The sequence below is a fragment of the Pogona vitticeps genome, chromosome 6, assembly GCF_051106095.1.
Source record: "Pogona vitticeps strain Pit_001003342236 chromosome 6, PviZW2.1, whole genome shotgun sequence".
Taxonomy (NCBI): Eukaryota; Metazoa; Chordata; class Lepidosauria; order Squamata; family Agamidae; genus Pogona; species Pogona vitticeps.
In genome coordinates, this window is record NC_135788.1 from 64469112 (window position 1) to 64492932 (window position 23821).

General features: G+C 41.8%; 1 protein-coding gene across 7 annotated transcripts in view; it reads right to left on the reverse strand.

Annotated features, from left to right (window-relative positions):
* Nucleotides 1-23821, reverse strand: part of SUGCT (succinyl-CoA:glutarate-CoA transferase) — a 506744-nt gene that overhangs the window by 414700 nt on the left and 68223 nt on the right. The gene's annotated exons all lie outside the window — the stretch shown is intronic.

Consider the following 23821-nt stretch of genomic DNA (forward strand, 5'->3'; position numbering starts at 1 on the left):
TTGCCATAATTTGTTGTGGTCCACACAGTCAAAGGCTTTTGAGTAGTCAATGAAGCAGATGTTTTTCTGGAACTCTTTGGCTTTCTCCATAATCCAGCACACTATAGGGCACAAGGGGGTGCTAATTTGGTGTGGAAAAGGGAGGACAGAAAAGAGGGGGAGAAGGAGGGGTAGAGCACTCTGAAAGAGGAAAAGAGAGAGGTGTGTTGGGCTGAGGAGGATATTACAGAAAAAAGAGAAGACTTAGTAGATTTCGTACAAGAAGATCCCTGGACAGGGGAATGAGTAGAGTTTCAGGTATCCAGAGAATATGCAGAGAAAGAATGGAAAAGACAAACCTACATAAAACCACCATATTGGGGTAAGACAGAGGAAAGGAAAAAGAAGAAAGAATATAAATCTTGAGTAAGGAGGGAAGAACAAACAAAAGAACAGAGGAGATGTATGGTGCCATCTGGGAGATCCCGTGGTCTCAGTCCTTTCAGAGCCCCGCTGAGACAGAACAAGGGGAAGAAAGTATGGGAGTTGCAGGTGGGCTGGGTGTACCACCCACAACCATAGCCCTGACAGACAATAGGCCCGACATCTCGGGCACTAGGCAGAGATGGACACCTAGAGTTAAGAGTTCATCTCCTCTTTCGTTGCAAGGAGTTACCTGGTTTGATGGAAGTTAAGAAGTATTACTTTTTTTATTAAAAGCGGAACCGAATACAGTGGTGCCTCGCTGTGTGAAAGCATCATTGAACGGGGCAAGAAAACCAATTGGAATGCATTAAACAGTGTTTAATGCGTTCCAATTGGGCTGAATACTCACCGTTCAACGATGCTGGCAGCCATTTTTGCGCCCTCCCCTCGCTGAACGAGGGTGCGAAAACGCTGTGCGCAGCCATTTTGGCTGTTCCTGCAGCGTTTTCACGCCCTCTCCTTGCTTACCAAGAGAGCGAAAACGCTGCACCCGGCCCTTTCGGCTGTTCCGGCAGCCATTTTGAAGCTGCGGAACAGCTGATCGGCGGGTCACAAAGCGAAGGTCGGTAAGCGAACTGCTTACCGACCTTCGCTCTGTGATTCCTGCCCTATCTAGGTGCTGTTTTGCGATCGCTTTTGCGATCGCAAAAATGGCACCGTTGCGCGGATTCGTCGCTCTACGGAGCGACCATTCTGCGAGGCACCACTGTAATGTAAACATGTTTGAGACTGATAACTTGTTAGATAATAAGCCTGTTTTGTTGGAAGGTTTTGGACTACCGTCGCCTCCTTTACAGACAAATGTATCAAAAGGAGTAAAGGACTTTAACCCTGATCACAGGCTGATAAATGGATCAGTTTCTTATGAGAAACAACTGCTAATTCTGCAAATAGATATATAATTTTTTATATATATAAGTGTGTCCCACCAACCTGTATCCCAATCATTTTATGTATCCAGCAAGGTCACCAGCCTTTGAAAAAGATATACTGTAAGATCAGAACACATTGAAGCCAATATAATATGTTAGCTGTGATCCATTTACATCAAACTATCTTTATGGGACTCAATGTGCCTAAATTTTTAATATATAAGCCACTGTTCCTTTGTGTAACAAACAACTGCTAGAATGGAAGCAATGCAAAACTTTTCTTTCCTTTTAAAGGTATTTTGAATAGGTTTTCAGAATTCTTCGTGTATACCAGTGGTTCCAATGCTCAGGCTTATAGTGCTAGATGTGCTATAATCTGCAAACAGAATGGCAATAGGTCAGCTTAGTGGCCCTTTGAAGAACGTTCCATAACCTGCATCCATCAAGAAAGCCCTCTCTCATGTCTTCAACAAAGTCGAAGTTGAACAAACACCAGATACAGCTATGAACAGGACAGGACCTAGAGAAGAGACTCCTCTCTCCATCAGATTCAGAACCACAAATGTTAAATGCATGTTAATCAGAGCAGTTCATTTTCCAGGACAGAAAAAGAAAGAGAAATTAAGTTTCTAGTAACTCAACAATTAAAAGTATATTTTAATTATCTTACACAAGTGAGAAATGGATGATAGAGGACACAAAAGAGAGGCAAGTAATCATTTCTCCCATATATTTATTTCCATTTGACCAACAGCATTAACGTTTAGGCACATATCTTCTTTGATAATGTCACTACATAGGTCAGCATGTCTAAATATTAAGTTGTGAATACCGTGGACCCTCGACTTACGCAGGGCTCCACTTGTGAAATTTTCGACCTATGGACTTCTCCGGCCGCAAAATTTGCCTTCGACTTGCAGCCAGAGAATCTACCTACAGGCCAGAAGGGGGAGGCGGGGAAAGCACCAAATTCAAATTTGGTGCTTTCCCTGCCTCCCCCTTCTGGTCCGTAGGCTGCTGATCGTGCCTCCGGATGCCTTCCAGGGCTTCTCCACCATCATGGGAGACATCTTGGAGGTTCCCCGCCACCGAGCATACTTCGGAGGCACGATCGGCGGCAGGGCCTACCTCCGAGATGCCTCCCATGGCGGCGCAGAAGCCCTGGAAGGCCTCCATTGGTCCCCCTCGCCGCTGATCGTGCCTCCAGAGAAGCTTAGGAGGCACGATCGGCGGGGGTGACCTCTGATATGCCTTCCAGGGCTTCTCTGCCACCATGGGAGGCATCTCGGAGGTTATCCACCACCACTGGCTTTCCCAGGCAGTAGGCCTGGTCTACCAGGTTTCCTGGGCAGGAGACTGGGCCTTTCAGGGGAAGCCCCCCCCCTCGGTAGGCCCAGTCCACCATGGGAAAGCCTGCGTCGGTGGGGGACCTCCGAGAGGCCTCTGGCAGTGGCAGGGAAGCCCTCGGAGGCCCCGGGCAGCGGCGATGGCGGCAGCGGGGGACCCCTGGAAGGCTTCAGACTGGTAAGGTGTACAGTATTTACAGTATTTTCATTTTTTGTGTGGGGGGATATTTTTTTCTTGAGCAGGTTACAGATTACAGTGGTGCCTCGTATAACAAGTGCCTCGTATAACGAGGAATCCACATAACGATGGCTTTTTTGCGATCGCTTTTGCGATCGCATACCGATGTTGCCTATGGGGAAAAATCGCTTTGCGGCGTTCGCTCGGGAGGAGGTGGGGGAATCTTCCCACCTCCTCCTGCCCGATCGCCGGCCTGTCAGCCAGCTGAAAACGCGGCGTTCGCTCGGGAGGAAGCGGGGGAATCTTCCCACCTCCTCCTGCCCGATCGCCGGCCTGTCAGCCGGCTGAAAATGCAGCATTCGCTCAGGAGGAGGCGGGGGAATCTTCCCATCTCCTGCCCGATCGCCGGCCTGTCAGCCGGCTGAAAATGCGGCGTTCGCTCAGGAGGAGGCGGGGGAATCTTCCCACCTCCTCCTGCCCGATTGCCGGCCTGTGAGCCGGCTGAAGTCCGGCTATGCTTCCGACCCTCCCCCCACAGCTTGGATCCGAGCCGCGGGGGGAGGGTGGTGGGATCCGGATGCCTTTCAGGCATCCCGGGCTTGGATCCCACCCGCCGCCGGTTACCCATGGTTTGGGTAACCGGCAGGGGGTGGGATCCGGGATGCCTGAAAGGCATCCAGACCCCCCACTCTCCCCCACGGCTTGGATCCCAGCCGCGGCGGCTACCCCAGCCATGGCCGGACTCTAGGGAGTCCAGCCATGGCTGAGGTAGCCGCCACGGGTCAGATCCAAGCCGCGGGGGGAGGGAGAAAAACAGATAATCCGTTCCTATTAGAACGGATTATCCGGTTTTCAATGCATCTCTATGGGAAAACTCGTTTCACTTAACGATGTTTTCCCATAGCAATGTTTTTTTTAGAACGAATTAACCTCGCTATGCGAGGCACCACTGTACAGGGTTTTGAATGCATTCCTATGGGAAATGGACCCTCGACCTACAGACTTTTCAACCTGCGGCCACCATTCCAATACGGATTAATTCCGTAAATTGAGGGTCCACTGTATTCCTATGTGCACCAGTCACAGAGGTGGAAAGGAGAGGGGAAATATGTGAGGTGACAAATGTATGTACAAATTTATAAGGATACAGAAAGCATGTTTACACGGGGCTGATACTTTATTTCTCATCTTATGGGAAGTAAGACCTTCCCAGGGAAGGTCAATACGATAATAAAGACTTAAAGTAATGAGCTCATTTCTGCCTCCTTTTCACACACATTTACTATTATTCAAACCATATTTTTCTAGTACTGTCGTACCCTCATTTAATAACAAATCCATTCCTTTAGTCTGTGTTACTTTAAACTTGCATCCTCCAAGCAAATAACCACTTTTCCTGTTTACTTAAAATAATTAGGAAGTTTCTCTGAAAATGTAATTTTCAAAGACAGAACAAACTGATCTGAAGATTCTTCATTTCCTTTAGCACAGGAAATGCAGTGGTTTTTGGTTGTTAGAGAGTTTATATAATAATACAATCTTATCTCTGATGGGTCTTTCACAAACTATGAATGGGGTGGGGGCAGGTGGGGAAACAATACTCAATTCTTGAGTTGCTGAAAATATACTGTATTTTAGAAATGCTAAACATAATGCCTCCCCAGTGGTTGTCTGGGATTTCTCTATAATCTAGCTGAGCAATGTGTAATATCCTGGCATCATCTCAAACATGCTCATTTAAGTAGTGGTTAAAAAAAAACAATATCCATAAAATTAATTTGCTGTCCTAACTGTTATTGTTTGTTCTGTGAAACTTAAAATGCAAGGAAAACCTTGCTGTCTTCTAACTTCATCTTGTTTCTGTTTTCCAGACATGTTACACATATGTGCTCTATTTCCATAATGCATCTTTCCCCGGTTGCCTCTACCTGATCTAACCAATTATTTTACATGTGTTGACCAGCTGTAAAAAGGGGGGGCTGGGAAAAGAGCAGTGGAACAAAGTTTTAGTCAAAGTTTTTTGAAAGCAAGATTTTGCAGCTCACCCCCTGAGCTTATTTAATATACACAATTAGGTGCCCAAGAGAGGCAAGTGAATTACACGGGAGCACACACTAAACATCAAGTCAAGAGATTACATCTGTATAGTGTTCCAGGCCCTCTGGCAGGTCAAGACAGCTGTGATTTAGAACCACCTTCTATCTCAACAATCCTCATTTTTAGCTCTCCCCATGGCTCTCAACTACTAAGACTTGAGTATCAGGCCAGTAGCCTTCAGAAACACATTCCTCCATAGTAAACTGATATTCTCAGTTTTACAGATTAGAAGCTGACACGTTAGACTGTACAAACACTGACCTCAAAACCCAAGACCACCCTCTCCCCACTTGCCTGTCTCAATTTGTTTATTTTTATTACATCATTCAGCCTATAAAAAAGATCCCTAGGTGATGACTATACACGCACTCCTGCCCTTCACAGATACATTTGCCCGACTCAGACAGTCAATTCCCAGCATGTTCTTCCACAAGTTAGCAACCACGAATGAGCGATGGGACATACTCCCTTGTCATCTTTTCCCTCCTTGTTTCCTTGATGCTTACATCATGATTTAATTCACATCTGTTAAGTCAGAAATAAGGAACTGTGGTTTCAGTTCAAGTTCACTAACAAGTAACTTAAAGCAAATTGTGGATATAGCATCTTTCATTTTAAATGCAACAGCTAATGGCAGGTTAATTAAATGATGCTGTAACAGCCTAGGACAGATGTAACAAGGAAACATTATCTAACTGCCCATGTCCAGTTCTTAAAGTATGCTCTAGACAACAGCAATGGAGCAATTAAAACTGATGGATAATGAAGCAACCTGCTAAAATTAAGCTGCTGTTCCCAAAGTCTTCAACAATAGAGAAACCTCTGCCAGCTTCCTAAACACGTGTAGGGATAGTAAGGTCTCTGTAAGAAGATATTACACCAAGATGGACTCACCTCTTCAACACCACTGTCCAGCTACAGATCATATCTCAGATCCAGACTTTTGACAAAAGGTCATAAAAATGGGACAGAGGAAGCCTCTGAGACCTGTACTGTTAGTGACAATGAAGTAATGCTCAGTACTGAACTTGCAGCCATTGTTAGTTAGGCATCCTTCAGTCTTGAAAGATTATGGTAATGTGCTCTGTATGGAGGACTTGGAACAGCGTCTAGTGTGGCTGAGGCCAATTCGAGAGTGACAATTCCTTCCACACTGAAGACAAATCCAATCTGTCCCCTGTCCAGCTCCCTGATTTTGCTGCTTTTGTGACTTCCTCTTTGCCTCGGCCTGCTGGATAAGGGTCTCTTCAAATTGGGAGAGGCCATGATGCAACGCCTGCTTCCAGGCTGAGCGCTCAGATGTCACGGTTTCCCATCTGTTGAGATCCATTCCTAAGGCCTTCAGATCCCACTTGCAGATGTCCTTGTATCGCAGCTGTGGTCTCCCTCTGGGGCGATTTCCCTGCACTAATTCTCCATACAGGAGATCCTTTGGAATCTGACCATCAGCCAATCTGACATGCCCAAGCCAACGTAGACGTCATTGTTTCAATAATGTATACATGCTAAAAATTCCAGCTCATTCTAGGACTACTCTATTTGGAACTTTGTCCTGCCAGGTGATACCAAAAATCCGTCGGAGACAATGCATATGTCATGGGCCAGGGCGTGGACTCACCTCCCTCTACTACCATATCCACACAAGAATTGGAAGTTGTTCATGACTTTGTGTACCTTGGCTCAACGATCTCTGACACACTCTCTCTAGATGTTGAGCTGGATAAACGCATTGGCAAAGCAGCTACCGTGTTCTCTAGACTCACAAAGAGAGTATGACTCAATAAGAAGCCGACGACACATACCAAGATCCAGGTCTACAGAGCCTGTGTCCTCAGCACACTCCTGTACTGCAGTGAGTCCTGGACCCTCTGTGCACAGCAGGAGAGGAAGCTGAACACTTTCCGTATGCAGCCATTGAATGTTAAGATATATACAAAATATGGAGTGATGGGTGACATCAGGAGAAGCACCAACTCCCCTGAGCAACTGTGGTTATATATAGAGGAGGTCCAACTCTCTTTTTTAAAATCTAAAGGTTGAGAGTATAGGGAAATTTCTATTACTGTGATTAAGTGGCTCAGAGCAATGCTGAATAGTCATCAAATTCATTGCTATAAAATTGTATGGGCAAGATCAACTGATTTTTTTAACAAAATGAAAACCAGGTACAGCTACAAAAAAGAGAATGGAACATACCATTCAGAACATCATATCCATTTGTTTACATTATCATTATCATCATCATCATCATCATCATCATCATCATCATCATCATCATCATCATCATCATCATTATTATTATTATTATTATTATTATTATTATTATTATTATTATTATTATTATTTTATTTTATTTTATTTTATTTTATTTTATTTTATTTTATTTTATTTTATTTTATTTTATTTTATTTTATTTATATCCCGCCTATCTGGTCGGGTGAGGACCACTCTAGGTGGCATACAGATAGGATTTTACATTTACCAATGACTTGTACTGTAGGCAGATAATTCAGGGAATATTTCACCACATTTCTCCAAGAGAAGGAGAAAATTCTCCAACAGTTCCCTAGAGGTACACCACAATGCTAATAGTGGATGTTAGAGATGGCATTATTGGAGTTTTCCAGATGGACTTCTGAGACTAGGAGAGGAGTAACCAGAAGTGAAACGCAAGGTTTTTCTGCTGCCATTGTCTGCGTCACTCCACACGGTATGGTTGGAAAGAATAAGGGAATGTAATACTCTTAGTTAAACTGCTTCCTGGAGTTGCCTCACTGCTCCATGGGAGAAGCTGCCTCTACGCAAATGGATTGCGGGATTACCCTGTCTTTTGACCACTAGAGTAATTCCCAGGAAACAGCATCCCTGAAGAGCAGTTCCCTTCTTCTTCCCAGCCAACAGATGTGGAGAGAAGTACATCTCTTTTGCTTTCGTGTTGCTCCTCTCCCACTCCCAGAAATCTGCCTGGGGGATTCTAAGCAACTTCTGGGACTGGGAGTCTGAAAAAGTATTAAAATTCCACCCCTAGTGGCTGTAGCACAGTTTTTAAATTTTTTTCTCTCTCAAAGGATTTGTGCCTGTTGCACTACCACTACATGCAACAACTCTTACTGTATTCTGTTGCTGGCGAACTGGTCATTATTTTTCGTTCTCTATAAAATCCTTCCTGAACCAAGAGTCATTCTAGACTAGCATTGTGGAGGCTTGGAGGCAGATAACAAAACAGATTAGTGGACAGATGGAAGAACGGATGGACTGACAGATGAAATATTTTTTCTAATACTTCTTCAGTGCCCTTCTATTTCAAGGGAGTAAGAAAAAGAAAAAAAGAACAGAATGTTTCTCAGAAGAGAGAGTCCTGAGAGGTTTTGGCTCAGCAATGGTTCAGGGTTCAGCCTCTCATATGATGGATTGGGCATAAGAGGAAAGGTCACTATACGTAGATACATCTTGCTTCTACTGGAAAAAATACAGATCCTTCCTTGATAGCACAACGAGTAGCAGTTGTGTGGAAAGGCAGTGTCCTATCCATCTCCAGTTAAAGGGTGAAGCTCATGCTCTGCTATAATTTGTCCTCCAACTTCCCAAAAGTTTTATTTCCTTACGAAAGAAGCTTTAATCTTTCTGCCTGATTCTTGGATCTCTTTAGAATTTCTGCTGAGTTATGTTTTACAGCTTAACATAAACTGCATGGTGACAAGAGGGGACTGTATTTTTTCATTTTATCACACAACTCCTCATCATGCTGCAGTTTCTTTGGCTGCCTACAGTTCTTCGTCTGAAAAATTTCTGCACCTATACTGTTCAACATACAATGTATGTACCAGAATATTAAATCATATGCATGGGAATTTCTCTTCCAAACATGTTAACAATAAATGTTTTCTCAAGTCTACCTAGTCACAAAGACTCAGAAACAACTTAACGACTAAACAACAACAACAACACCTAGGGCTTGATGATGCAAAAGCTTACAATCAAACTTCAAGAATATATTTCCAACATCAACCGCCTAACATTTTATTAAAAATTCAAAATATCTGAAATTGCGTTGGGTGAAACTATATTCAATCAGTTTTACAATTATGAAAAAAGACTGCAGATGAAACATCAAATTGCTTCCCAAAGCCCTTCACAAACTTCAATCTAGGTACACACCTAAATTCCAAATAATTTCCATTTTCCTGTTCAGATCAAAGCACACCTCATTTACCACAATGAAAAATACAGTTATACTTACTCTGCACTGGAGCTTCTTAAGAGTGGAGAGGGAAGAATGCATGGGTTAAAAAAGCAGCTGCCTACAGTATGGTTTGACCCTCAAACTTCAAAATATTTTAAAAACAGAGATAAGCCCCTTTAAGAATTATTCTTAAAATGAACAAGGGATCAACCTACATGGGGCAAACACTGGAGACCAGAAGGGTAAGGATTGCACCAGCCTATTAGGCTATTAGATTATATCAACAAGAGCTATGTGAATTGTTATAGAATATTTTTAAAAACATTATCAAGGCACTTGTACTGTGGTTTAGCATAGAGATAACATTGAATAGGCAATGCCACTCAAACTAGAAAACCTTTAGGATACTTAACATTTTGATTACAGAAGGACTACACAACTTTAATATAGACAATGAAGAACTAAAAATGTTTTTAAAAATTGTATACCTTGGTTCAACAGTTTATCCAAATAGAGACTGCGGCCAAGAAATCAGAAGGAGACTGAGACTTCGAGGGGCAGCAGTGAAGGAATTAGAAAAGCTTGTCAAATATAAGAATGTGTCACTGGACACCTAGGCCAAGATCAACCACATTACAGTATTTTGTTCCCAATCACCATGTACATTTGTGAAAGCTGGACACTGAAGAAGGCTGACAGAGAAAAATAGTGATTCATTTGAATTATGGTGCTAGAGGAGAGATTTGCAGATAACATGGGCTGCTAGAAAGATGAACAAATGGATTCTAGAGCAAATTAAGTCTTGAATGAGTCTGTCCTACTTTGGGCATATCATAGAAAGGCAAGATTCTGTGGAAAAGACAATAATGTTGGGGAAGTAGAAGGCAATAGGAAAAGAGGAAGACCAAATACGAGATGGACTGACTTCCTAAAAAAAGCCGCAGACTTGAGTTTACGAAAGCTGATTAGGATTGCTGAGGACAGGACATTTTGGAGATCACTCCAAAATGGATTGACTCCCTAAAGCAGTGGTTCCCAATCCTGGTTAACCCAGGTGTTCTTGGGCAGCAGCTCGCAGATATCTTCACCACTAGCTGTGCTGGTCAGGGTTTCCCGAAAATGCAATCCAAGAACATCTCGATTACCCGAGGTCAGTAACCACTGTCCTAAAGGAACCACAGCCTTGAGTTTACAGGAGCTGAGAGAGCTGTTGAGGAGAGGACATTTTGGAAATCTCTCATTCATAGGTTTGCCATAAGATGGAGGCGACATCACATTACAAAAACAACATGAAAAACTTGCACATATCACATTCTTTCACATTATCAGTTACACTAACTGAATTGTGAATCCATCTTCCACAGCTCACCCATTCTGGGTCAGATCACAAAATCATAATTCCTCCTTTTCCAACATAGCCCTCTAGGCAATGCAAATCTTTCCATGTTATGTGACTGAGGCACAGACATGCAAATAAAGTCATGAAATCTCTCAACTGACAGATTACTAGACAAAAGCAAGCTAATTTGTCAATGGTATAAAGAGGAAACTACCTGTTAGAATGAACAGCCCTTTCCTCTAATGCACTGCTTCTAGACAAGGAATCAACATTTGATCTAGTGATGCTCCTTCATGTTTATATATGCTTTAAAATTGAAAGCTTGTTCTATACTTCAGACTCAAATGACTAAGAGTCTTTCTGTCGTGGAAAGCTATATGGAAGCCACTTCAATTCAATTACATAACAAGTCAAGTTTTGTAAAACTTTAATATTGTTTTTAGTAAGTGTTTTTAAGAATGACCCATTTTTAAACAATGTATAACTTTGATTTCTAAACCTGTACATATACTGTAAAAAAAGGTATATCTAATAATTCTGACAGTGCTCTCACAATAAAAGACACACACAAAAACCTCAGCCAAGAAATGCATGGTTCAATATTACTAGATTACACGAATGACATCTAGTGGGCGCATCACTGCATGACACTCTAATATTTTTAACAATGTAATGCATTTCGAATCAGAAACTTTTTTCTAAGCCAGTCATTTACAATTGAGTTACATGTCAGGTGTGATGTACAGATATTTTACTACAACATATTCTTCCTTAGCAACAAAGTATTCCTTATATTAATCATTTATATTCTTACTCCCAGTAATTATTTGGATGGTTTGAGGCTTCAAGAAATAACCATTAAGTTTACTGCACATACTTTACTGTATATGCTTCCTATTATTCCAGATATGTTGTTGTACATACTTACTGAATTTACACAATGGTGTACAAACTCACATTTCATTCAACTGTACCTGTATGAAACATGATTCCTTATACACCACAGATTATGTGGTCCAGAACTACTACAAAAATAAAGCTGTAGTCACAGATCCTCATGAGCAGCAACTTGTTAACAGGTTGTACAAACTGATGCATATTGATGGAAAAAAACAGAAGAGGGTATGACTGTGGCTCTGAGCATGTGGCTGACTTCTTATTTGAGCTGTTTGGAGGTTCTTTGTTTGCAGTCATGTGCTCTGCTCCAACCACATGGTACTAAGGTGGAAGGCTACTGGTCAAAGGAAGTGAATCAGCTTCTATAGCACAATCAGTCAAGGTCATACGTATCTGATTCAGAAGTTGACACAGTTACTGCTGTATTCACGGCCCCTGTAAGCAGGAGCTCCAGGACAAAATGTGTAAAGAGGGGCACTCTGTATGAGTGTTCACAGTATAGGCCAAGAGTGCTATATAAATGCCTGCAGAGGATAAAGTGATGCAGACAGTATGGGAGCTGCTTCAGTAACCAGCAGCTTCTACAGCACAATCATTTTCCTGCCTGAAAAGGTAGAAAACTATCCCAGCAGTGAGTACAGTATGAGGCACATTATGAAGATTAACAAGTTTAAAATGAAAACAATCATAGCATCACTGTTTCATTTTACTTTTAAGTAAAGTTGGTCCAGCCCCTGAACACAGTTCAGATTTTTCATGTGGCCCCCCTATAGAAATTAATTGCCCAGCCCTGGTCTAAAGTATTACAGCCTCAGTTCAGCCATTTTTGCTTCTAGAGAGAGTTCAGGCTTGATGTGATTTAGCACCTTTTTGTTTGTCTTTGATGGTATCCATAAAGCTCTCCTTACATGCAAGATTTCAAATACAGTGGTGCCTCACAAGATTAATTTAATTTGTTCTGCGGTTAATGTTGTCTTGCAAAGAATTCATCTTGCGAAACGCGTTTTCCCATAGGAATGCATTGAAATCTAATTAATGTGTTCCTATGGGCAAAAAAAGTCAGAACGAAGTCAAATTTGGTTTACAAAGGGTTTATTAAGTGCTCTTTAAAGCAATACATACTGTGCAGATGATTTCAAAAATTTCAATAAAAAGGAACTTTTTAAACATCATAGAAAAACATTTAAAAATCAGCAAATACGAGGCAGGAACAAAAAATGGAAAACATTTGTCTTGCGAAGCATGGCCATAGGAACATTCGTCTTCCGAGTGATCAACCCCATTGCCAAAACCATTAGTTTGCGAGTTTTTTGTCCTGCAAGGCATTTGTCTTGCAAGCCACCACTGTAACTAATTGCCCCCTTCCGTCTCTTTTCAGCTTTCATAAAGCAATCAGGAATCCAACAGTAAAGAATATCTTCATCTTGGTCTACAGTGACATATCTTTACTCTTAAGGATATTTCCCAATTCCTTCACAATGTCCAACTCTCTATCTTAATTGGATTTCTTGTCTGCAGTCTCCATTTGGATTGATGGTTGAACAAAAATATAAATAATATAACATTTTCAGTTTCTTCATTGTCAATGTTAGATTTATGTTATTCATCTACAACTATGGTTTTCATCTTACTAATATTCAACTGTAATCCTGCTTTTGCACTGCCTTCTTTCACCTTCATTCTTTTAAATTGCTACTTTCTGCCAGTAATAGTGTCATCTGCATTTCCTAATTATTAATGTTTCTTCCAACAATTTTCAGTCCTCCTTAATCTGCATCTAATCAATCTTTCTATATATTTGGCATACAGATTAAACAGAAAAGGAGATAAAATATGCCCTTCTCTGTAGTTGTTGTTGTTGTTTATTCATGCCCGACTCTTCATGACCCCATGGACCAGAGCATGCCAGGCACTCCTATCTTCCACTGCCTCCCAGAGTTTGGTCAAATGCATGTTGGTAGCTTCGATGACACTGTCCAACCATCTCATCCTCTGTCATCCCCTTCTCCTCTTGCCTTCACACTTTCCTAACATCAGGAGCCTCATGGCACAGTGGTTAAACCGCTGTACTGCAGCCAAAACTGTGCTCACGACCTGGGATTCAATCCCAGGTAGCAGCTCAAGGTTGCCTCAGCCTTCTATCCTTCCAAGGTCGGTAAAATGAGTACCCAGCTTGCTGGGGGGGCAATGCGTAGCCTGCATAATTAACTTGTAAACCGCTCAGAGAGTGCTTGAAGCACTATGGGGCTGTTTATAAGCAGCACGCTTTGCTTTTGCTTTTTGCTCTTTTCCAGAGAGTCTTCTCTTCTCATCAGATGGCCAAAGTATTGGAGCCTCAGCTTCAGGATCTGTCCTTCCAGTGAGCACTCAGGGTTGATTTCCTTCAGAACGGATAGATTTGTTCTCCTTGCAGTCCAGGGGACTCTCAAGAGCCTCCTCCAGCACCACAATTCAAAGCATGTATTCTTTGGCAGTCAGCTTTCTTTATGGTCCAGCTCTCACTTCCATAAATCACTACTGGAAAAACCATAGCTTTGACTATGTGAACTTTTGTTGGAAATATGATGTCTCTGCTTTTTAAGATGCTGTCAAGGTTTGTAATTGCTTTCCTCCCAGGAAGCAGGTGTCTTTTAATGTCGTGGCTGCTGTCTCCTGCAATGATCATGGAGACCAAGAAAGTAAAATCTGTCACTGCCTCCATATCTTCCCCTTCTACAGTATTTGCTAGGAGGTGATGGGAACAGTGGCCATGATCTTGGTTTGGTTTTTTTTTGTTTTTTGTTTTTTGTTTTGATGTTGAGCTTCAGAACATTTTTGCACTCTCCTCTTTCACTCTCATTAAGAGGTTCTTTAATTCCTCCTCACTTTCTGCCATCAGAGTGGGATCATCTGCATATCAGAGGTTGTTGATATTTCTTCCAGCAATCTTAATTCTGGTTTGGGATTCCTCCAGTCCGGCCTTTCGCATGATGTATTCTGCATATAAGTTAAATAAGCAGGGGGACAATATACAGCCTTGCCGTACTCCTTTCCCAATTTTGAACCAATCAGTTGTTCCATATCCAGTTCTAACTGTTGCTTCCTGTCCCACGTATAGGTTTCTCAGTAGATAGATAAGATGGTCAGAAACTCCCATTTCTTTAAGAACTTGCCATAGTTTGCTGTGGTCCACACAGTCAAAGGCTTTTGCATAGTCAATGAAGCAGAAGTAGATGTACTGTGATGCTGAAAGGTCTGCTTGGATTCATATTGAAATCATTCTATCATTTTTGAGATTATATCCCATTACAGCTTCTCCCACTCTTTTGTTGATTATGAGGGCTACTCCATTCCTTCTACGGGATTCTTGCCCACAATAGTAGATATGATAATCATCTGAATTGAATTCTCTCATTCCTGTCCACTTTAGTTCATTGACACCCAGGATGTCAACGTTTCTTCTTGTCATTTCCTGTTTGACCACACCCAGCTTATCAAGGTTCACAGATCTTACATTCCAGGTTCCTATGTAGTATCTTTCTTTGCAGCATTGAACTTTTCTTTCACTTCCAGTCACGTCCACAACTGAGCATCCTTTCGGCTTTGGCCCAACCACTTCATTAGCTCTGGAGCTACTTCTACTTGTTCTCCGCTCTTCCTCAGTAGCATGTTGGACGCCTTCCGACCTGAGGTGCTCATATTCCAGCGTCATATCTTTTAGCCTTTTGTTTCTGTTCATGGAGTTTTCCTGGCAAAGATACTGGAGTGGCTTGCCAGTTCCTGCTCCAGGTGGATTGCATTTAGTCAGAACTCTCCACTATGACCTGTCCATCTTGGGTGTCCCTGCACGGCATAGCCCATAGCTTCTCTGAATTACTCAAGCCCCTTCACCACGACAAGGCAGAAATCCATGAAGGGGATGCCCTTTCCTAACACCTCTGTATTCTGGTCAATTAACAGCTTCTTGCCCAGAATATAGGTTATACTCATCCTTCTTTTAAAACAGTTCACAACTTTTTGTGACACACACACTCCACTATAAAAATACTAATTTTGTTCTGCAATTCTTCAAGTAGCCAACATCCATTTGCAATATGGATTTCTGTTTGGAATCCAGCTTGACCACCTGGCATTTCTCATTTTAGACTGGTAAATGCCTTTGCTGCAAAACTGTAAGCATCACCTTCCTTGTATGGGGGGATCAACACAATGGTCCTATGGCTACTGTGCTCCTTGGTATCTCATTTCTCATAGATTGAAATGTACATTGAACATGTCCAATTCATGAGCCATTATTTTATTTTCCATGTTTGTTGGAATATTTTTCTATGTAATTTGACTGATTCCATCCCTGTAGTTTAAAATAGTTATATCCATATCCCATCACTCCTGGAGTTTTACTTCTTTAAGTGTGTGAGAGCAGCTTTCAGTTTTTATAATTGCAGGTTCCTCAACACAGATTTTTTTTCCCTTGCATCTTGCATCTCTTCTAATCACTCTTCAACATGCTGTTTCCACCTCTTTATCTTACTCTGTTCAAATAATGCATTTCTGTATTCATCTTGATTTAAAATTTCCCTTGATTTCACAGATCTTATGGAAGAGATCTCAGAGAAGAGTATACAAAGCAGTTGCATTTCTTTCACCTTTACTTCTGCTATTTGTCTGGTAATAACTTTTTAAAGAATTATATTAATCACTCAATGACATTTTCTTTTCCTTTGAATAAAGGACCAGTCTTTCAACTTTTTTCCCCTAATAATATATCTGATTTTAATCCATAGTTTTTCTAGTCCATGATCAAATGAGTTTAGCCATGCAACTGTATATAAACTTCAAATTTATCAGAAATGTAATATTTGGCCCTCTGATCCTTTTAGTTTTCTTCAGCTTTGATCTTATTTTTTTATATTATCTGTTCATGATCTGTGGTATACTCCACTCTCACTCTGGTTTTGGTACAGAGAATACTGCTTCTCTGCTAGTTTTAATTAAATAGTCTATTTGGTTTCCATATTGGCCATCTATTTGCACAGCCTGAAGAATGTATTTCAAGTAAATACATTCTTACAGTTGGCTTCACAGAATTCTGTGAACTACTCCGACTTCATTTCTGATTCCTATAGCAAATTTGCCAACTACGTTTGGTTCTGCTTTATTTCCTACATTTCTGTTCCAGTCACCTATAACTATCAACACACCCTGTTTCCGGCTGTGAACAATTTCCTCCTTCGTTTAACAGTTTAACAAAGAATTTTTAATTCTTTGGCACCTGTAACTGAAGCAAAGTCTTAAATGTTGATAGGTTTTTCCAAAAGATCTGACAATTTTGGACAAATTTTGTATTATATTCCCTATCTTCTTGTGTTATATCTTTCCTCACTATTAGAGAAATACTGTTTCTTCTGAGTTTGACATTAGCCTGAATAAAACACTTTGGAACTTTCTGGCTGAAAATGTTCCAGTCCAGTCCACTTTAGTTCACTCACATCAAGTATTTCAAAGTTTAAGCATTCAATTTCTAGTGTCAAGGTTGTAAGTTTACCTTGATTTATACTTCTCGGGTGTCAGGTTCCAAATACATCTGTTATCCAGCATCATATTTTCCTTTGGCCTCTATGCACACCAGCCACTAGATCCTTTTTGGCTTTAATCTAGTTGGTTCATTAGAGACAGTGCTATTTGTACTTATTCTTTGCTCCTTCCAAGTAGCTGACTGAGTGTCTTCCAGCCTGGGCGGGTTTGCCTTCAGTACTATCTCTTGTCTCCGTTTGAATTGCCTTGTGATCATATTTACAAGGAATGAAATATTGAAAAGGGGTTTACCATTGCTATATTCTGTCCACTGCTAGCAAACGTTACTTTGAGTTTCACTGCCATAGTCTGCAATATGTATTTCACCAGTGTCAAATTCCACTACTGGTACTGTCCAGCAGCTGCTATTCAGGACTTTTGCTGGCCCACTGCCACTGAAAACCACTGGAACAACCTATTATCTTCTGCTGATGTGAGTGTTACACCTGTGCATTTGTCTTATTCTGGTACTTCAGCTTTGACAGTTCTCTCGTGGATGGCCATGCTAAGAGTTCAGGCTTATAACACAGTTTAGCCTTCTGATGGCATTGCTCGTAGCTTCTTTGGTACACTCAAACCCCTCACCACGTTAAGGCAGGTATGGGAAAGTAGGGCCTAGAGAGGAAACAGCAGTTCTGCAAGAAAGTGAATACAACATGATCATCATCAGAAACAGAGAGTATTACAGAACTGTGAGCTTGTAATCCTATACACACTTATTTGAAAAAAAGTCCATTTATCCGTATGTAATGGAACTTCCTTTTGAGTAGATACAGTTTATACTCCTGGCTGCCACCACACCAGATCCTATGAAATACAGTGATTCACTGGAAGCTAAGAGGCTCTTTTGAATCATCCAGTTTTTATGGTTTCCACGAAACTTTCTACAGCTCAGTGAAACTGGATTAATTTCTTACAAAACAGAATGCATCCAACAAGATTAAGTGTAATTAGGACCAACACATTTGCTGATTCCAAACACATTTCAAACATGAAACAAACAATGAGTGTGGGGGTCACTTTCCTCCTATGACGCCGTTCAGGATTCTGTCATTCACGGAGACCAGATGTTGAAAATATTGTCTTTTCCAAGCTCTCAACATCTGTTTAAAGTGAGATTCCCAAAGGCTACTTAATCCTCCATGATTTAATGATATTCTGACATTCTTAGAGTGCCATAGCAAGGTCTACATCTTTTCATAATTGTAATTTAAAGCTTGTATGAACATAAGCTTGGACCAAATTTTGAAAAGCTTCAAGCATAAAACAGAAAAAGCAGTTAATTTAATTCCTCAGACTCAATACAAATTACGCAAAAACATGTTTACAGAATTTTACTAGCATATTTCAAGTTATATTTATTCTTCTCAAAATGATGGAACCAAATAGCTTCAAAGAAAAATATACTGTATTTTAGGAAGCAAAGTGCTACTCTAGCGTATCTTAGTGGATAACAACATCACCATTCTTGGGTTCAATTCCAGAAGACACTAGACTAGTTTCATGCTCTGTCTGGTCACAAACGTTTTATACACATGACCAAATTTACCTCTTTGCATCTTACTGGAAAGTGACCTGATGTGCAATTTTCAGACTATGTGGCTCAAACACAATCATCCTTCATATTTCACGTATCGCTTAGTTTTGCAATAATGCTATTTGTTCAAAAATGCACTTTAAAATTAAGAATATCTGTTGGTAAGTGTTATCAAATTGCCTATGACTTATGGCAACACTATGAATGAGTGATCTCCATAATGTCCTGTCCTCAACAATTCTACTAAGCTTTCATAAACTCAAGTCTGCGGGTTCTTTTAGGAAGTCAGTCCACCTTGTATTTGGTCTTCCTCTTTTCCTACTGTCTTCTACTTTTCTACTTTTCCCAAGATTATTGTCTTTTCCACAGAATCTTGCCTTTTTATGATGTACCCAAAGTAGGACAGACTCAGTTTCAACCTTCTTGCTTTCAGAGAAAGTTCTGGCTTAATTTGCTCTAGGATCCATTTGTTCATCTTTCTAGCAGCCCACGTTATCTGCAAATCTCTCCTCCAGCACCATATTTCAAACAAATCAATATTTTTTCTTGTCAGCCATCTTCAGTGTCCAGCTTTCACAAATGTACATAGTGATTGGGAACAAAATAATGTGGTTGAATTTGGCCTAGGTGTAGGGCTGGAGCTACCATTAAGCAAACTAGGTGACCACCTACAGCACAGACCTGAGAGGGGTGCAAAATTGACCTCAGAGGGTCGCAGAACTGAACTCAGAGGAGCGCAGAACTGACCGGAGAGAGGCACAGTTTTATATAGATTAGTTTCTTCAAAAAAATGTAACTGCAAATCTATATTTTTAAAATTTTAAGATAAACACCACAACAGTGCTATGGAATATAATTATTTATAAAGTCTTATTAAATTTTTCTATATACTGGTACCTAGGGGTCATTTCATAGAAAAGGGGCTGCTGGTACTCTCATTAGCATAACTCATTTGCATATATCACCCCAGGCATCAATGGAAGTAAGCAAAAAACCACTGGGTAAGTAAAACATAAATAAATAAGCATTTTCAGAGTTGCCAGTACTGCCTACCCTTGAGTCCCCCTCCCGCTGAGGTGACCCCTGCTGCATCGCCTGTTTCTTACAAATGTCCCATTGAAACCAGCCACTGTGATCTACTTCCTGGTGTTATAAGTCATCAAACAGGGCTAATGGACAGGAAATAGTGGGAGAGAAAATTTTAGTGAAGATCCTGCAGCTTCGCTCTCTCACTTAGTTTTTGGTCTCTTTTAAGCTACATTCCCCCAGTTATAACTGGAGACAAACTTCTAGTTTGGGAGGGGCTCCACCAATGTTCCCTCTAAGCCAAGTCAGTGGACCTCTTTTTCTTCTTCGTGGCCTCTGTGAATGCACACAAATGGGTGACTAGGAAGTTTCACTTACCGGATGGTGGGACGTCACAGTAGGAAGGAGGCCAATACAGCTGTGCCAAATCCAGCATCATTGTGTGCTCTCACATCTAGATGGTACTGCTTGACAGAGGTTGATGGGGTGGACCATGTGGCAGCATGACAGATGTTAGGAATTTCGATTCCATGCTGGAAGGCAGTAGAAGTCGACAGCGTTCTTGTGGAGTGTGGTTTCAGTTGATCGGGAGGTGATTTGCCTGACAGTTCATAAGCCAGAGATATAGTCTGGACTATCCATCTGGAAATGGATTGAGATGAGCCTGGACCTCCCTTGTGAGGACCATGGAAGCATATGAAAAGCCTGTTAGTTTTTCTGAAAGCCTTAGTTCTGTCAATATAGAATGCAAGAGAGTGTCTTACGTCGAGCATATAGAGCATGTGCTCTAGAAGAGATGATGGTGATTTAAAGAACGATGGTAATATGATTAGCTGATTAAGATGAAATTCTGACACAACCTTAGGTAAGAAGGAAACATCAAAATATAAAGTCATTTTATCTGGGTAAAATTGGATAAATGGTGGATCAGCACTGGCAGCAAGCTCAGTGGCTCTTTAAACAGATGTTATAGCCACCAGGAATGATGTTTTCAAAGAAAGTAATTTAAGATTTGAGGAAGCCATAGGTTCGAATGGTGGGTGCATAAGCGCATTGAGAACGATTTGCAGTGACCATTGGGGAATGATACATTGGCATGGTGGGCCAGTGGTTCTTAACCTTTGTTACTCAGGTGTTTTTGAACTGCAACTCCCAGAAACCCTAGCTAGCAGAGCTGATGGTGAAGGCTTCTGGGAGTTGCAATCCAAAAACATCTGAGTAACAAAGGTTAAGAACCAGTGTGGTGGGCGAATGTTGTTGTGCCCTTTGAGAAATTTCTTAACCGTAGGGTGAGACAAACGTTTTGCTGAACTAGAGTTATCTGGTTGACGGGCAACAATAGCTGATATATAAACCTTTAAAGTTGAATGAGAGACTTCAAATTCAAAAAGATGGAGTAAGAAGGTAAGTAACTTCTCCAAGGAGACAGGTATGGCGGGTAAGTTATGTGTTTCCGTCTATTTAAGGAAAGCTTTCCACTTATTTTCATATAGGAGTCGAGTTGATGGTTTTCTGGCTCAATCCAGGATGTGCTTTAAGGCAGGAGTATCCTCCAAGCTGTCAAGTTCAGGGATGGAAGGTCTGGGTCATCCATTCGTTCAACGTCAGGAGGTCAGGGAACAGAGGGAGTCGAAATGTGTCTGTCAACATCGATCAGAGGTAAGTGAACCAGGGCTGTCTCGGCCACCAGGGAGCTATGAGGATCGCATTCAACTGGAAGTGACGGAGGCAGACGATCGTCTGCTGGATGAGCGGTATCAACGGGAATAGGTACAGTAATTCCCTGCTCCAATCCGTCATGAACGAATCCCTGATAGAGTTCTTGTCTGCTCCAGCTCGAGAACAGTAGACCTTGCAATTCGTGTTCGTACCCGATGCAAATGCATCGATGGCAGGGATTGACAAATTTGATGGAAAATGGTATCATTGAGAGACCATTCATGGGTTCTTGATGTCAAACGGCTTAGATGATCTGCAACATAATTGTCATCCGTGGAGATATGCACTGCAATGGGGAAAATGTGAAGTTGGTAACACCATTCCCATGGTCAATGGCTAAATATAGGAAGGATAAAGAGTGTGTGCCTCCCTGTTTGTTCACATAGTACAGGGCAGTTGTACAGTGGTGCCTCGCATAGCGAGGTTAATCCGTTCCGGATTAACCTTCGCTATGCTGAAGTATCGTTAAACGGTACAGAAAAGCCCATTAGAACGCATTAAACATGGTTTAATGCATTCCAAATGGGCCAAATACTCACCGTTTAACGAAGCTTCGTAATGGCCGGCAGCCATTTTCGCGCCCTCGCCTCGCTTAACGAGGGCGCGAAAACGCTGCGGGCGGCCATTTTAGGCCATTTCCCGGCTTCCGGCGGCCATTTTGGCCACCGAACAGCTGATCGGCGGGGGTCGTTTTGCGAAGATCGGTAAGCGAAACGCTTACCGGTCTTCGCAAAGCGAATTTTTCCCTATGGGAAAAATGTTGTGCGATCGCATTAGCGATCCGAAAAAACGGATCGCTATGCGATTTAATCGTTATACGGTGCGCTCGTTAAGCGAGGCACCACTGTATTGTCCATTGCCAACTGTACTACTCGACCTTTGATGATTGGTAGAAAGGCATGAAAATCTCTGATGATTGCCAAGACGTCTAAGTGATTGATGTGGGGTGACCTTTCTTGTTTTGCCCATAGGCAATGTATTTTGTGGTGGAGACAATGCGCTCCCCAGCTGGACAGGCTGGCGTTGGTGGTAACCTGCACCATCGATTGGAAGGCTTTGAATGGATGTCTGACATGGAGATTCGACATGGAAGTCCACCAGGTGAGTTGAGTGGCCAACTCTGGTGTTACTAACAGAGTCATAGACTGGTGGTCCATTATCAGGTTGAACCGCAAAAGGTATGTCACATTTCCAGGGAGTTTAACAGGCAAAAGTCCAATAAACCAGTCCAATATCAGAAGTCCAGAAGATGCAAAGCAGATACCAAAATGCCAGAGCCAAAACACAAACCGTAGTCAGAAGTCAGTTTCCAAAGCCAAGGGTCCAGAAAACAAGGTCCAAGATGAGCAGGAACATGGATGCGAGCCAGGCTCTTGACTTGTTGCTTCCACAAGCTTGCAAGCTTCTGGGTGCAGATTTTATAGCAACAGCAGTCATCTAAACACCTCATCCCGCTAAACTCAGGGCTGGTCGACCTGATGTTCCTACGGGAAGCATTCATGCGGGCTTCAGATCTTCATGTCATGAGTCCTTGCCAAAGCTTCTCCCTCACTCTGGCTACTGGGGAAGGAAAATCTGGTGGTGATTCAGCTGCCTGCGATTCTGATTGCCCAGCATTCTCCTCAGCTGTAATTAACCCCTCAGATTCCAGATCTTCTTCAGGTGAACTCAAGGTACCACAATTGAGTTCAGCCGAAGTTTGAGTCGAGCGTGTTGTATCACCAATGTTGTGGACGCCATGAGCCCAAGGAGATGGTGAACATGGTGGGCTGGGACACGAGCTTGAGGTTGAAAGGGACAAATTGCTCTCCTTAGTTTTATGATTCATTCCAGTGGAATAAACGCCTTGGCTTGTATGGAGTCGAGTAGAGCTCTGATGTAGGTGATTGATTGCAATGGTTCCAGATGAGATTTTGCATGGTTTACTTTGAGACCGAGACTTCGAAGCATGTCGAGTGTGATGGTTGTTGCCCTCATGGCCTCATGGTGTGATTTTGCTACTATCAGCCAGTTGTCGATGTACGGATAGATGTTTATACCCCAAAGGCAGAGATACGCCATGACTGGTGCCATACACTTTGTGAAAGTCCTCGGCACCGTGGAAAATCCGAATGGTAGGGAGCAAAATTGGTAGGATACGTTGTTGAATTGGAACCTGAGATATTTCTGATGAGATGGGTGGATGGAAATATGAAAATAAGCATCCTGGAGATTGAGTACAACAAACCAGTCTCCCTGTGAAAGCAAAGGGATAATAGTGTTGAGAGTCAACATTCTGAATTTTTGAGGTTGAATGAATCTATTTAAGGTCCCTGAGATCGAGAATTGGACGGAGGCCTCCGTCCTTTTTACGTACGGTGAAATATTTGGAATAGAAACCCTTGTACAGATCAAATGATGCTAACTGTACTATAGCATGTTTTTGAAGAAGGGTTGAAACCTCTTCTTGAAGAGTTACTGAAAAAGAAGTAATTTTTATTGTCCCCAACAGGGGAAGGGAATCAAATTTTATGAGGTAACCAAAATTCACAATAGAAAGGACCCATTGGTGATTTGTAATTTTTCGCCAAAAGGGGAGGTATGGTTATAAGCTTGTTTGACACCGGTCA